The following is a 15433-nucleotide window of genomic DNA, read 5'->3' as shown; positions in this document are numbered from 1 at the left end:
ACTAACTTGATTTTATCAGGCCTTTTTTTTCTACTCAACCATAAGCAGGAGCAATTCAAACACTACTTACCACTTGCTAGGAAACAGACATAAAGGTAAAGAACAGTAGGTGCTAGTATAAGCATCCCATAATTGCCAAGTTAGTGAAACCTTTCCTAACACTGCTGTGTTGCTCCCTTTGGAGGAGAGGGCACTGCAGACTTAGGGTGCATTTCTTTATTTCCAAATATACAAAGTAAGCAGAAGTCTATCAGATCCCCTCCTATCTGATAGAGCGGGTTTGATTCCCCGCTCTGCCGCTTGAGCTGTGGAGGCTTATCTGGGGAATTCAGATTAGCCTGTGCACTCCCACACACGCCAGCTGGGTGACCTTGGGCTAGTCACAGCTTCTCGGAGCTCTCTCAGCCCCACCTACCTCACAGGGTGTTTGTTGTGAGCGGGGAAGGGCAAGGAGATTGTCAGCCCCTTTGAGTCTCCTGCAGGAGAGGAAAGCGGGGATATAAATCCAAACTCTCCTCCTCTTCTTCTATCTGATTCCTTTAACTGGAGATGCTGTGGACTGAACCAGAAACTTTCCACTTGCAAAGCAAATGCTCTCTACCCCTTGGTCCCTTCCGCACATGCAAAATAATGCGTTTTCAAACCACTTTCACAACTGTTTGCAAGTGGATTTTGCCATTCCGCACAGCTTTAAAGAGCACTGAAAGCAGTTTGAAAGTGCCTTGTTCTGCATGTGCGGAATGAGCCCTTGATTTTAGTGGGATTTGAAAGTAATCAGCCTTTGCTCGGTCATGGCTTATGTGGTCCTGCTGATTGTGATAAAGATAAAACTGAACAATAAAGGGTTGGAACTGTTTTTGGACACCACATTTAGCCATTTCATTCGGGTGTTTGGATATAGTCCCACTTACTGTGCACGTATTAGGTAATGCTTGGTGTTGCTCGATGAATCCAAACTGAAGGCAAAACCTTCTGTCTTTTCATTGCCTAGCAGGACTCTTGCTTTCAGAAACAAGAGACTTATTATTCCTAGAGACGTCTTTGCAAATGTGCAATGGATACTCCTTTTAAATAAATGTGGATGTTTGAATCCCCCACACAATCATAGGGGGAATAAAATATTCATATGCAAAAACCAGCCACTGGAAAATTCCTTTCATTTGTCACCAGAAAAATAGCCTGTTCTCAAAAGCTTTGTGTTTTCAGAAAATGCATAAGTAGCTGATATTTTAAGAGAATACGAGTGAAACAGAGAGTGAAAACAAAAAAACCCTATTCAGCCGTGAGCATTTTGCCGATCCGACCATGTGATATGCATGGCTGCCATTTTGTGTAAGCAGGGGAATATGCACCTTCGGTCCATAAACCCTCCAAAATTTCAATTCTGCATCACACAAGCCAAATGTAGAAGATACAGGTATGCCTTATTCATACAAAATGGCATATTGGAAGTATCATACGTATCCCCTTGTGTGCAGTTGGGTCACCAAAATTCTGACAACTGAATAGGGCGAATGAGTAGCAGAGAAATTATCATTATCGTTATTGTTATCCTTATTATTTCTTTGCCAGTCTCTAGCCCTATTCAGTTTTCGCCATTTTGGTTATCCAACTGTACATAAAAGGATGCCGCAATACGTGCGATACTCCGAATATGCTATTTTGTGCGAATAGAGCACCTGCATATTTCCCAGGTTTGGCATGTGCTACTGGAAACCCAGATTTTGAAGGATTTGGAATTATTGTCATCGTAGTTTGTTGCTATGTTGAAGAACTCACTGAACCTTCTGCTCACTGGCTTTGTAAAGGGCCTATAGATGATGTGGATTTACCATTAAGGTGACCAGATTGTCACCTTTTTAAACCGGGACCAGGGTGGGCGGGCGCGCGCGGCCGCAGGAGCACATTGCCTTTTTGGGCGCTCCCCGGGAGTGCCCCAGAAACAGGAGCGCCCCAGAAGGCAGTACGGCAGTCTTCCAAAAATCTGGACAGTAAAAAAAACTGCGGGATGCGGGACAAATTGGTTTAAGGTGGGGCTGTCCCGCCAAAAGTGGGACGTCTGGTCACCTTGTTTTACATACAACTCAACTGCCCCTTACTTGATTAGATCCAGTCTCTATTTCCTTAGTTCATCACAGTCCCTATTTTATCCTTTGCTGCACACGTGCTTCTTAAGCATCCTTCATGATGCTGGGAGGGGCTTGCCTTCAATTTGCCCTTCCTGTCCCCTTTTATCCGAATTTTCCATTGCATTTGCCCTTTGTTCTGCAAGGTTCTTCTCTTGGTCTGACCCCTGTTTCTATGGATCAGGAAAAAGCTGTTTCTATGGACCCCTGTTTCAATGAATGCACCTTCTACCACAGTGGGAACATGGGCTGGCCCCTGATAGCTCCTTTGTAATCACTGTGTCTGCTGCCACCACACCTATCCTCCTAGGTTTTCTAGGTGGGGGTGGAGATCTCCCTGAAACTCCCTTGTTTCCACCCTTCACTGACTCCACCCCCCCCCCCAAATCTCCAGGTGATATCCAAACAGGAGTTGGCAACTGTTCTCCTCACGGCCTGGTAAGCTGAGGCCATTAGGCCCCTGACACTTTGATGACTGCATTTGTGAAACATAATCGAGCACCACAAGAAGAGCTTCCAGTAGGGTTCCCAGTTTTGTGCTGGAAGTGACCTCATGGCATTGGACCTACCATAATGAAGTTTGGGGGCACAGGCAGCCCATGTGACATGACATTACTTCCAGGAAAATGACATTTCTCTGGTAATCACTGGAAACACTACAGTAAAAACAGAATTTCCAGCAGTCCCTAGAGCAGTGGTTCTCAACCTTCCTAATGCCACGACCCTTTGATACAGCTCCTCATGTTCTGGTGACCCCCAATTGTACCATTTATCCATTTTGCAGATGGAGAACACTGATGCAGAGAGTCTTAGGCGGCCCCTGTGAAAGGGTCGTTTGACCCCCAAAGGGGTCCCGACCCCCAGGTTGAGAACCACTGGCCTAGAGTAACACGACACTGGTGTTCAAAAAACAACTTCTCTTGCCACTGCTCAGAGTGGTGGCAGGCAACAGAGCTTGCTGGAGGGAGGTTTCCTGCCACAGTGCAAAACAAGGTAATGCTAACCAGATGTCGGTGTCATACTTGCGGCCCTCCAGATGTTATGGACTACAATTCCCATCACCCCCTGCCAGCATCATGCTGGCAAGGGATGATGGGAACTGTAGTTCATAACATCTGGAGGGCCGTGAGTTTGACACCTGTGACTAGGGAGTAGGTGGGGCCGGCTCCCCAAGTGTCACTCACCTGGGTCACATGAGGCACATTTGGCTGCCCCCCCTTCCCCCTGCAGGCCAGGAAGGCAGAGTGTGACCCTCATGTTGGGCAGATGAGCAAGTGGGAGGGTGAAAGAGCAGGTAGGCAGGTGGGCAACTCACGAGTAGGCAGGCAAGAGAGAAGGCAGGCAGGCAACTTGCAAGTAGATGGATAGGTGAGAGAGTGGGTGGGCAAGAGACTGAGTAGGCGGGCAACTTGAGAGTGAGTGGGTGGGTGAGAGAGCAGACGAGAAGGTAGGCAGGTGACTTGAGAGTAGACGAGTGTGTGAGAGAGTGAGTGGGTGGGTGGGTGGGTGGGTGGGTAGGTGGGTGGGTGGGCAGGCAAAAGAGCAGACGAGTGGGCAACAGGAGTATGTAGGTGGGCAGACAAGAGAGTTGGTTTGCTCAGAAGAATGTCATGCTGCCTCTCCAAAGCAGCTAACAATGAAGTAAAAATGAATTCAAATACTAATAAAACCAGTGGTAGATCCAGAAGATGGGATGATAGAAGGATCCAAACGTTGAGCTAGGGAGAGGTAGATCCAGAAGAGGGGGTGCAATTTGACAGCTTGCTCTGGGGGACGTTTTCTGCAGATATGTCCCTGACCCTAATGTACCATTTCCCACCACTGCTTAACAGGGCAACAAGGGTGGAATGGGGAAAATCGGAGGGGGGGGGCGCAAACTGGTATTGCATCAATGCCATATTGTAACTTTTGGCACAAACGAGATGTCACATCAATGGGTCACTCTAGAATTCAGTCGAAACTCTGTGGAAGAAGAAGAAGAAGAAGAAGAAGAAGAAGAAGAAGAAGAAGAAGAAGAAGAAGAAGAAGAAGAAGAAGAAGAAGAAGAAGAAGAAGAAGAAGAAGAAGAAGAAGAAGAAGAAGAAGAAGAAGAAGAAGAAGAAGAAGAAGAAGAAGAAGAAGAAGAAGAAGAAGAAGAAGAAGAGCAGGAGCAGGAGCAGGAGCAGGAGCAGGAGCAGGAGCAGGAGCAGGAGCAGGAGCAGGAGCAGGAGCAGGAGGAGTAGTTTGGATTTATATCCCCCCCTTTATTTCCTGTAGGAGACTCAAAGGGGCTTACAATCTCCTTGCCCTTCCTCCCTCACAAGGAAATGACATGAAAGCAGGTAGTACCCCTCCAGTCTCCTGTTGCACGCCAGTTCTGGTCTGTCAACCATAGCTTCCAGCTAACCTAGCATGTCGATTATATTTGCCAATGGTGGCTTTTTAGAAATATTATTGCCGCAGCTATGCTAGTCTGTTTCAGGTAAAATAAACAGGTATACTCGTGTCACCTTAATGACTGACAAGTTTTTGTTCTAGTATAAGCCTCCATAAAAGAGAGAGCATTCTTTCAGAGGGATGTAGTGTATTTTCACCAAGCAGGAATTTATATTTGAGGCTATGAAGAAAAGAATGAACAAACAGCGGGATGCAAGGGCTATGAAATTCAGGAACTACTGGGTGAGATGTAATTATGTAAAATTCAATTGTAATAAAGATGAGAACATTCACAATAGCACTAAACAATAACTGGTGATAACACAATTTGCCTTGTTTTGCTCAGATGGTTAGCACTCATAATGACTGAGGAATCCCAAGTCTTTGTTAGGTCCTCAGGGACTGATTGCTAAACATTAATTCAACAGTTTCAAACAGAAGACTCTCTTTGAAGCTCTTTTGCTAGACAATGGTGACTTTTAGAACAGCCGCAGTATGTCCTGGGAGACCGCTCTACCTCCTGCTCAAAGATCTTTTTAAGCTGCTGAGTCAATTCATCAGTCCATCTAGACCAGCAGTGCCGACTCTAACCAGTAGCAACAACAGCTCCCTAGCACAGTGGTGGCGAACCTATGGCACGGGTGCCAGAGGTGGCACTCAGAGCCCTCTCTGTGGGCATACATGAACAGTTTGTAATGTGGGAGGCTTGCTTCTAAGTAAACCCTCCTAGGGTCATGATTCACCCATTTGAAGCATTGCACGGTTGCTTCAAAACAAAGCCACCGACTGCCACCAAGCTTACTCCCGAGTAACACGTGCCTCGGAGCCAACCATTTTCCCTAAACTAAAACCTCAGTATTCAGGTTAAATTGCCATGTTGGCACTTTGGGATAAATAAGTGGGTTTTGGGTTGCAGTTTGGGCACTCGGTCTCGAAAAGGTTCACCATCACTGCCCCAGCATATGAGGAAGAGGTTTTTCCAAGCCCTGATACACTAGATTCTCCAATTGGATCAGAGTCTTCTTGAATGAAATATTGTGCTCTAGCATAGAACTATGGGTCCTGAGTAGGGTTAACAATTACAACTTGGGAATATCCTGGAGATTTTGGAGAACTGCTTGGGGAGTGTGGAGGGGAGCTCGGCACGGGTGTGATGCTAAAGAACCTGCCTTCCAAGCTACCATTTTTCCCCCTAGGGCCGTGGTGGCGAACCTTTGGCACTCCAGATGTTATGGACTACAATTCCCATCAGCCCCTGCCAGCATGGCCAATTGGCCATGCTGGCGGGAGATGATAATCCCATAACATCTGGAGATATAAAGTCACCTATCTTGGTCGTCTGAAGATCAGTCACTATTGAGAACTCGAAGGGTTATTAATCCTAGCCCTGAGCTATGGACATGGGACCCATTCGTCTGGTCTGCGCAGCACAAAAAAAGACATCTGTGGCACATTTTAAAAAGAGGCAGCTGCTGGTTTGGTTCAGAAAAGGCCATCAGAGGGGGAAAGAGGCTTTTTCCTGCCTGATCATTTCATTCTCTGGCCCCTTCCGCACACGCAAAATAATGCGTTTTCAAACGACTTTCACAACTGTTTGCAAGTGGATTTTGCTATTCCGCACAGCTTCAAAGAGCACTGAAAGCAGGTTGAAAGTGCATTATTCTGCATGTGTGGAATGAGCCTCTGTTTCACCCTCCACTTGTGCCCGACATTTTTTTGTGCTGTTGAAGGGATTCTGCCTCCATTTGCTGAAAGTTGCTCCAGGATGTTTGCTCTGCAGGCTCTGATCCTGGGTGCCTTTTCAGCCAAAAAAGTACAGAGCTGTAAGCTTGTCCTGCCGATTCTGGCAATATACAGTTTTCCTCTTTTTTTATTTTGGAAGAGCTATCTTCGAAGATACACAGACATGCATAAGAGACTCTTAGCCACTTGGAGGACCACTTTACCTTCCATTGAGAAGCATTGGGTAGACTTGTCCTCCATGGACCATCTTAGTTTTTCTGTTTATTAAGAAAAAATGTAAAATGGGCAGTTCTACTGAATGCTTCTCAGTGGGAAGTAAAGCAATCCTCTGAGCAACTAAGATTATTTTACGTGTGTCTGCATAGATACAAAGAAGAAGAAAGAACATAAGAAAGAGCCTGTTGGATCAGACCAGAGTCCATCTAGTCCAGCACTCTGCTACTCGCAGTGGCCCACCAGGTGCCTTTGGGAGCTCACCTGCAGGATGTGGAAGCAATGACCAGAGAAGAGCTGGTTTTTCTATCCCACTTTTCTCTACCACAAGGAATCTCAAAGTGGCTGACATTCACCTTCTCTTACCCTCTCCACAACAGATACCTTGTGAGGTATGTGGAACTGAGGCCTCTTCCGCACATGCAGAATAATGCACATTCAATCCACTTTCACAATGTTTGAAAGTGGATTTTGCTATTTCCACATAGTAAAATCCAGCTTCAAAGTGCATTGAAAGTGGATTGAAAGTGCATTATTCTGCACATGTGGAAGGGACCTGAGAGAGTTCTAAGAGAACTGTGACCGCCTCAGGGTCACCCAGCAGGCATCATGTGCAGGAGTGGGAAAAACAAACCAAGTTCACCCGATTAGAGTCCACCATGCATGTGGAGGAGTGGGGAATCAAATCCTGTTCTCCAGATTAGAGTCAGTCACCAGTATACCATGCTGGCCTGATGGGGGAAAAAATTCCTGTGACATTCTTGTTCTGCATGTTAAATAACAACTGTATTTGGAGAAGGATTCAAATTTCAATTCTCCTGAAGTATGACCTTGTGTCGAAGAAGGCTGCTGTTTGTTCAGTTCTTTGATACTCTTTTTGTTCCACACCAACACAACAAGAGCTTGCTTCAAAGCCACTCATCAAATGTACAGGTGTACAGTACACAATATTTAGATGCCGGTAGTGACAAAGATGGATATTGCTCCGTATAAATAATGCATTTGTGCCTTTCTTTGCTCTCCACCAATGCCCTTACACTCCAGACTGAATTGAATCAGTTCACCTCAGACAGACCTCAAACAGACCCCAGAAAATAATGAACATCAAGGTTCTGCCTTTTTGACCTGCAGCAGCCTTCCCTTTGCTTCCTCTCATTTCTATAACAATAACGATCCTGTTTCCCTCATGGGGTAATTAAACTAGCCTAGTTAGTGGTCAGCGTTTTCTGCTCAATCGTCCTGCAAGGCTGCTGAACAAAGAACTATTCATCACAGAACTTACAGGCGCTCCTACTCAGGTGACGAAAGAAGCTGAGCTTGAATATTCCACGTACCCTGGAAAGTGCACTCAAGCAGTGCCACGGACAGCCAGCAAGGCGGCCGCTAATGATCTGGCTCCATTAACAAATGCTCATTTGGGTGGTAAGTGACCCGAGACAAAGAGGAAATGCAATTTTGGCTGCCAATACCATCAAAAAGATGGCCGCCATTACCGCCGCACAGAGGTTATAATCAATGATACTTTTTATTGACTCAATTTGGCTGCACTGTAGCCAATTAAAGCGATGTTTTGATGATACTGGAGGAAATAAAAGAGTTTAATATCTTCCGCAGTGCTTTCCCCCAATTACCTTAATTCCAGCCATTCTTAACATGTGTCCGTAATGTCAGGAAGTCAACTCAGTCACCGGACAAATGAACCCAGTTTGCAGTTTCACTCGCTTAACCTCTGCGTCGTTAAACACACGTGCTTGGAAACACCTGCTCTGGTAAGTGAAAAGAAGATTTTGGTGAAAAGACTCTTCTCTCCTTCCGGCGTAGTGGTTAAGAGCAGGTGCATTCTAATCTGGAGGAGCCGGGTTTGATTCCCAGCTCTGCCACTTGAGTTGTGGAGGCTTTTCTGGGGAATTCAGATTAGCCTGTGCATTCCCACACACGCCAGCTGGGTGACCTTGGGCTAGTCACAGCTTCTCGGAGCTCCTTCAGCCCCACCCACCTTACAGGGTATTTGTTTTGAGGGGGGAAGGGCAAGGAGATTGTAAACCCCTTTGAGTCTCCTACAGGAGAGAAAGGGAGGATATAAATCCAAACTCTTCTTCTTCTTCTATCTGCACAGAGAATTTGCTAGGTGTACTGTACCCCTACTCAATACATGATTATTAATCCAGCTGCAGGGAAAAAAGACAGTATTTTCTTCATAATCATTGCTTTGTTCCAATCAAAATAATAGCCATTGACCAACCAATTACAGCAAAGCTGATTGATTAGGGAAAAACAGGACCTGTATGACTAGTCCAGTGAAATGTAACATGATTGGACATCAAAATTAATCAAACAAACCAGGAGTATTGATGAGAGTTAAAAAATACCACTTCCCAGTTTGCTAATGCAGATGAGGGCACTTGGAAAAAACGATCAATATTAAAAAGATTTAAATGTAGTCCTATAAAGCCACAAAATATACTCTATTTATAGCTCTTTTGAGGTGAGAGATTTGTTCGAACAAGTGAGCAGGAAGGGAAACACACAATGGTATTAAAATGGCCAAGAAAATATACACGGACCATAAGTATTTCTACAAAAGTAAGAAGAAAAGGGTCCTATCAAAACTCTGCAGTTATGCCAATTTTCTGCATTGTACAAAGACATAAGAAAATTCCCCCGGCTGTGGTCAAAACGTACTTGCCACAATGACTTTGGTGAGCCTATGCCCGTGGTGGCGAACCTTTGGCACTCCAGATGGTATGGACTACAATTCCCATCAGCCCCTGACCATCATGGCCGGTTGGCCATGGCTGGCAGGGGACCTGATAAATTGCTCGAATCCATAACATCTCTTTATCTGAGATATAAAGTCCACTACACCACTGAAATGCGCTGAGATGTAGATCTGGAGACAGCTCTGTCTGGGAGGCAAGGATAAGCAAATGGTAGGATCACTGTGGGGAGAAGATGGCGAAATGCTAAACAGGAGACAGAGAAAAGGCAGAACTACTCAACTCCTGCTTTGTCTCGATCTTTTCCCAGAAGGAAATTATGCTCAACCTGGGAAAAATGGAACAGAGTAAAGGACATCCAACACAGAATAGATAAAGAGGCAGAACTGTAATGCCTGGCTACTCTAAATAAATTGAAGGCCGCTTCCGCACGGCTATGCTTGTTGGAGTCAGCATGCATGGCGGACGACTTTAACCTTCCAGGTTGATCGCCCGTTCGCGATCGAATGGTCATGGTAACGACAGGGAAGACGGCGCTGCGCTGTGCCATTGCCCGATTGACTTACCTTCCCTGCAACCTTCCGGCGCGTCGCCAAGGCCAGGGCTAGAAGCCGCCGTTTTCCAAAAACCTCGCTCAGGGAGCGAGGTGGGAAAATCGGCTGACTTCGAACTACTGAAGGAGGGCGAGGGTTGAGGAGGAGTGAAACATGCGCCCCCCCCCCATCGCGTAACAGCTCCCTAGGAATGGAAAAGCACCTATGTCTCAAGGAGCTGAGGAACTATAATCAAAGCGGTATTAAAAGAACTGGAAGAACTGGCAAGAAATAATTCTGCAGAACCACTGGCAATAATCTTTCGGAATTCTTGGAGAACAGGAGACGTCACAGCAGACTGGAGAGGGCAAATGTTCCCATCTTTAAAAAGAGACAAAAGAAATCCCAAACAATTTCTGCCCAGTCAGTCTAGTATTCAGTCTGTAAGGACTTAGATCGGAACGCTGTGATCACTAAAGGTCAACATGGGTTTCTAAAAAACAAGTCATAACAGATTCATCTTATCTCCTTTTTTTGACAGTGTGACAAGCTTGGCAGATGAAGGGAATGCTTTGGATGTAGCACACCTTGATATTCTTGCAAAAAAAAAAAAAGCTAGTAAAATGAGGGGTAGATAATGCAAGTGTTAAGTGGATTTGCAAATAGTTGTTTGATTGAACCCAAAGGATGCTCACCAACGGCTCATCTTCATCCCAGAGAGAAGTAACTAGTGGGGTATCAAAGGGTTCTGTCCTGGGCCCCATACTATTCAATATTTTTATCAGTGACGCGGATGATGGAATAAAGGACATGCTACTCAAATCTGCAGATGACACCAAATGAGGAGGCATAGGTAATACCTCAGAGGACTGGGTCAGAATTCAAAATGACCTGGACAAATTAGGGAGTTGGATCAAAACCAACAAAATGAATTTCAACGGGGAGAAATGTGAGATACTACACTGAGGTAGAAAAAAATGAAATGCATAGGTATAAGATGGGAGATACCTGGCTTGACAACAGGGATCTGGGAGTCTTAGTAGATCACAAGTTGAACATGAGTTAACAGTGTGATGTGGCAGCTAAGAATGCCAATGTGATTCTGGGCTGCACCAATAGGAGTATAGTGCCTAGATCAAGGGAAGTAATAGTACCACTTTATTCTGCATTGGTCAGACCTCACCTGTCCAGTTCTGGGTACCACAATTCAAGAAGGATATTAACAAGCTTGAGCATGTCCAGAGGAAGGTGACCAGAATGGTAAAAGGTCTGGAATCCATGCCCTACGAGGAGAGATTTAGGGAACTGGGTATGTTTCATGTGGAGAAGACAAGGTTAAGGGGTGATGTGAAGGCCATGTTGAAATATTTGAAGGGATGTCATGTTGAAGATGGAGCAAGCTTGTTTTCTGCTGCTCCAGAAACTAGGACAAGGAATAATTGATTCAGGGTACAGGAAGAGAGATTTCACTTAAACATTAGGAAGCACTTCAGTTTGACAGTGGAAAACGCTGCCTTGGAAGGTGGTGGAGTCTCCTTCTTTGAAGGCTTTTAAAGAGAGGCTGGATGGCCATCTGTCAGGAGTGCTTTGATTGTGTGTTCCTGCAGGAGGTTGGACTGCACGGCCCTTGGGGTCTCTTCCAGCTCTGTGATTCTATTATTCTATTTCTGAGAACCTTACCAATGCTGTTCTCTGAGTTCCAAGGAAGAAACGTGTGACAAATAAACTGACGTGGTTTGCCTCCTCCCACCCAAATCCTTTGGTGAAACTATTCAGAATACTCTATTAAAAATCCCAAGGCAGACCCTCAGAGAACCACAGTTCTCACAGCTATTATGTATCTCTATCCTGCTTTTCAATAATAAACCTCTAAAAAGCTCATTAAAGTGTTTTTGGACATGAGATGCATGCATAGCTCCACAACCATGCATATCAAAAGTAAGCACTATGTGCCATGTTCCCAATACATGAAGTTGTGAACAAAACATAAATATGTTTTGTATGTGCATACAGCTTGAGTATCAACAACCCAGAAATCTAGACAATCCAGTGGTTGCATTGTGCATACCAAAAATGGACATGGATGCAAAATAGAGTGTTTCCTCTGTTGGCATCTACACATCGGGAGAATATCTGCATTGTTTCCAGGTGAGATGGACTTAGTAGCAGGCAGAGACAGAAAAGCCAGAATGTACAGCATTAAACCTTTACAGAGCCTGGCAGTGTGGATGACTGACTGGGACTAGGCTAGGCTGACCAGCCGTCCCGTTTTGGGCGGGACTGTCACGCCTTTAAACAATTTGTCCCGCGTCCCGCAGGTTCTGCAAATTGTCGATTTTGGGAGGCTGCACTGCCTTCTGGTAAGGCAGTCGAGGCAGCTCCTCCAGGCGCCCGTCAGCGGGAGTGCCGCGGGCTTCTGGGGCTTGCCGTTTCCGCGATGTCACGAGGCGACAGCAGCAGCAGAAGCCCGCGGCGTTCCTGTAGCCACGTGCACAGCCTTCACAGGGCTTACGCTTGCTGCCCTGCTGACAGGGCGGCAAATGCCCCAGGATTGCGCTTCCGTCTTTCTGCAGCTATGCACGCATATGCGTGCAGCGGCACTATCCGTCCGGATCCCAAAGGTGACCATCTGGTCACCTTAGACTAGGCAAAGTTTTAGAAGCAGAGCATGGGTCTGCAATCTATGGCCCTCCAGATGTTCATGGACCATCAGCTCTGCCAATTGGCCTTGCTGGCATGGCCTATGGGAATTGTAGTCCATAAACATCTGGAGGGCCATAGGTTGGAGAACCCTGACTCAGAGCTTCAGACATGAACTGAAAGGAGTTCAACTCTGAGTTCCAGAGAGGCAGCGCAGGTGTGTTTTAGTGTCCTGTGGTTTTGGCAGGAAGAGATTGTGTTGGGGGAGAGAGAGTCCCTAACTCTTGCAAGGAAGGGAATTTACTTCTAGGGCAGGGGTAGGGAACCTGCGGCTCTCCAGATGTTCAGGAACTACAATTCCCATCAGCCTCTGTCAGCATGGCCAATTGGCCATGCTGGTAGGGGCTGATGGGAATTGTAGTTCCTGAACATCTGGAGAGCCGCAGGTTCCCTACCCCTGTTCTAGGGAGATAAGAATTCCTAGGAGCAGAACTAATTAATCTTCCGTACAGAGTCTGTAGACCTGAGGGAACTTACAGGGAAAGGGCCTGTGTCAGAGAGGAACCAATTCTTACATCAGAAACAGTAAATCATGCTGATTGTGAGGGAGAGATTTCCCATCCCTTGTTCTGTAGTAGGATTTACTTCAAAATGCTGTGAGTAATCAAAAGGCTTGAAAAGTCTGAAGGGAGACGCAAGAGATGAAATACTCCTTTCCATATAATTTACAAGGCAACAGAGTTTCCACATGAACCTCTGGATGCTAGCTGGGTATATTCTTTGAAACATCTTGAAAGTCTATCATATTTTACAAGCATTAAGAACCCTGTGACAAACTGACATCTTCCCTAAAAGCCAATTACCATCTGTGCTGAAATTTGAAAACACTTTAATGTCTGTTTTAAAAAAACCTGTCTTTTTCTGTGCTGACAATTCCTAATCTAATCCCCTGAAGTTGTTAATAAAATTCTATAATTCATTTGTTACTTTTTAAAAAAGACGTCTGAGATGGTTATCTGAGGCTAAACAGAGAGAGAGTGAGTGAACAGAGCGGGAATCATCTCAGTTCCTTAAACTGGTTCAGTTAAATGTTTATTTGAAGTGGAACACAGAAAAGGTTATAGATGTCATGATATAAAAAATAGAGGTTCACAAAAGGGTCATTTTCTAGTCAGCAGAAGTTTGCCCAACACAAAGGCCGGAGACAATCAGTCTAGAGACAAGAAGTAGCAACAGTTGAACTTTAAGATGATTGGTAAGTTCAACTGTGAGTCTAGACCAGTGAGAGGCTGTTGCCAGGGTGGGGAAAAGTATCCTTGTTGGATGTATAAGAACCATTGCATTGTATATACTAAGTTCAGTGTGAGTCTAAGTTCAGAGTTTGAGTTCTCTGTGTGTTCAACTTTGTTCTTGCCGAAGAGTTCTGTATAGTCTTATAGCCTTGTATAGCATAGACTTGTGTAACCTTGCAACTGCTGAAGTAAAACCTTCCCATTGGAAATACCATCTTGCATGGAGAGTATTCTTTTCCAAAGTGCTAGGAAGCTGCAGAGAGTGCAAGAAGACTACTAGACCTTCTCATCTTACCAGAGTGACTCAGCTTTAAACTCTGCTGATAATATATACACAGAAAAGGTTATATAATCACACCCTGACCAACAGTGAAGAAAAGAAGAAAAGATCTTAGGAGTTTTAGGAAACATTCATTGCTTTCGGGGACTGGGAGGTGGGAGAAATTTTCATGTGGAGGAATGGGTTCTCCTCATGTTCACCACACTTCTCACCAGGCTCCATCCATATCAACTTGCTTGGGTACGCAGACTCATAAAGTGGGACCATGCTAGGGGAATCAATACTGGCTGAGATTCAGTTTCCAAGGATGTTGGCAAGGCCAAAGTTACAAAACTGCCTCTCACAGGAGGAACAGTTCTCTCCATTTTTACAGGCCTTGTCGGGTAACCTGAAAACACACTTTGAGTGCAGCCTTTGAGTGTACCTTGCAGAGTTTTACTAAGCTCACTATTGTCATGTTGTAAGTTTTCATAATGTTTTCATTTCATTTTAGGGATGGTTGTGTTTGTCTGTGCATGCACGTCATTACCAGGGAAGGGCCCATAACTCATGGGCAGGCCATTTGCTTTTGCAAGCAAGGGTTCCCAGGTTCAGCCTCCAGCATCTCCAGTAGAAGAAGAGAAGAGTTTGGATTTGTACCCACTTTTCTCATACTTACCTGGCAGGGGAGACACCTTGATCACGAAGGAGGTTTTCCCAGGGTGAGGCTCATCCATTGCACTGCGGGTGTGCTGACCCCTGTGATTTCCCCAAATGCGGGAAACCCTCCATACCTTAACGAACCCACGCGCAAGGACAGCCCTTACCATTGCGCGTTTTAACGTTATGCCCTCTGCCCTATTAAAGGGTAGGTTCAGCAATTTAGATAAATCCGCAAGGCTATGCAGTTGCAAACTTAATGTGGTTGAAACCCTGACTCACCAACTCTTGCACTGCACCAGATTTGATAACATCAGATCTAAATATACCAACTTACATTTTTTCTTCCAATCTGGGCTGCCTGATCTGACTAAGTTATCTCTATTGTTAAACAACTCGGACCCCGGTCTTTGTGAAGAGATCGCCAATTTCATTGCGGAGATAGTTGAGAGTTCCCAGTAGAACGTATTTGTTGCACTCCCCGTGGGGCCTTTTATCTATCATGTATTCATGCAATTGTTCCCGATTTATGTAACTCTTTCTGACTATGCCAATAAAGGCTTATGTGTGTGCGTACCCACTTTTCTCAACCATAAGGAGTCTCAAACTCCTTCCCTTCCCCTCCCCACAACCAAGACCTTGTGAAGTAGGTGGGGCTTAGAGATTTCTGTGATTAGCTAAAGGTCACTTAGCAGGCTTCATGTGGAGGAGCAGGTTGACCAGATTAGAGTTCATAGTTCAAATGGAGGAGTGGGGAAATCAAACTCAGTTCTCCAGATTAGAGTCCACTGTGACAGGGCGGGAAACAGGGAAGCGCCCCAGAAGGCAGTGCGGC

General features: G+C 45.4%; 1 pseudogene; it reads left to right on the top strand.

The window, feature by feature from the left end:
* Positions 1 to 14609: 14609 nt before the first annotated feature.
* On the top strand, positions 14610 to 14738 carry LOC125432244 (annotated as a pseudogene).
* Positions 14739 to 15433: the final 695 nt, after the last annotated feature.

The sequence above is a fragment of the Sphaerodactylus townsendi genome, linkage group LG04 (genome assembly GCF_021028975.2).
Source record: "Sphaerodactylus townsendi isolate TG3544 linkage group LG04, MPM_Stown_v2.3, whole genome shotgun sequence".
NCBI classification, from domain to species: domain Eukaryota; kingdom Metazoa; phylum Chordata; class Lepidosauria; order Squamata; family Sphaerodactylidae; genus Sphaerodactylus; species Sphaerodactylus townsendi.
Note: the sequence above shows the minus strand (reverse complement) of the source record. Positions and strands in the feature narration are given on the sequence as shown.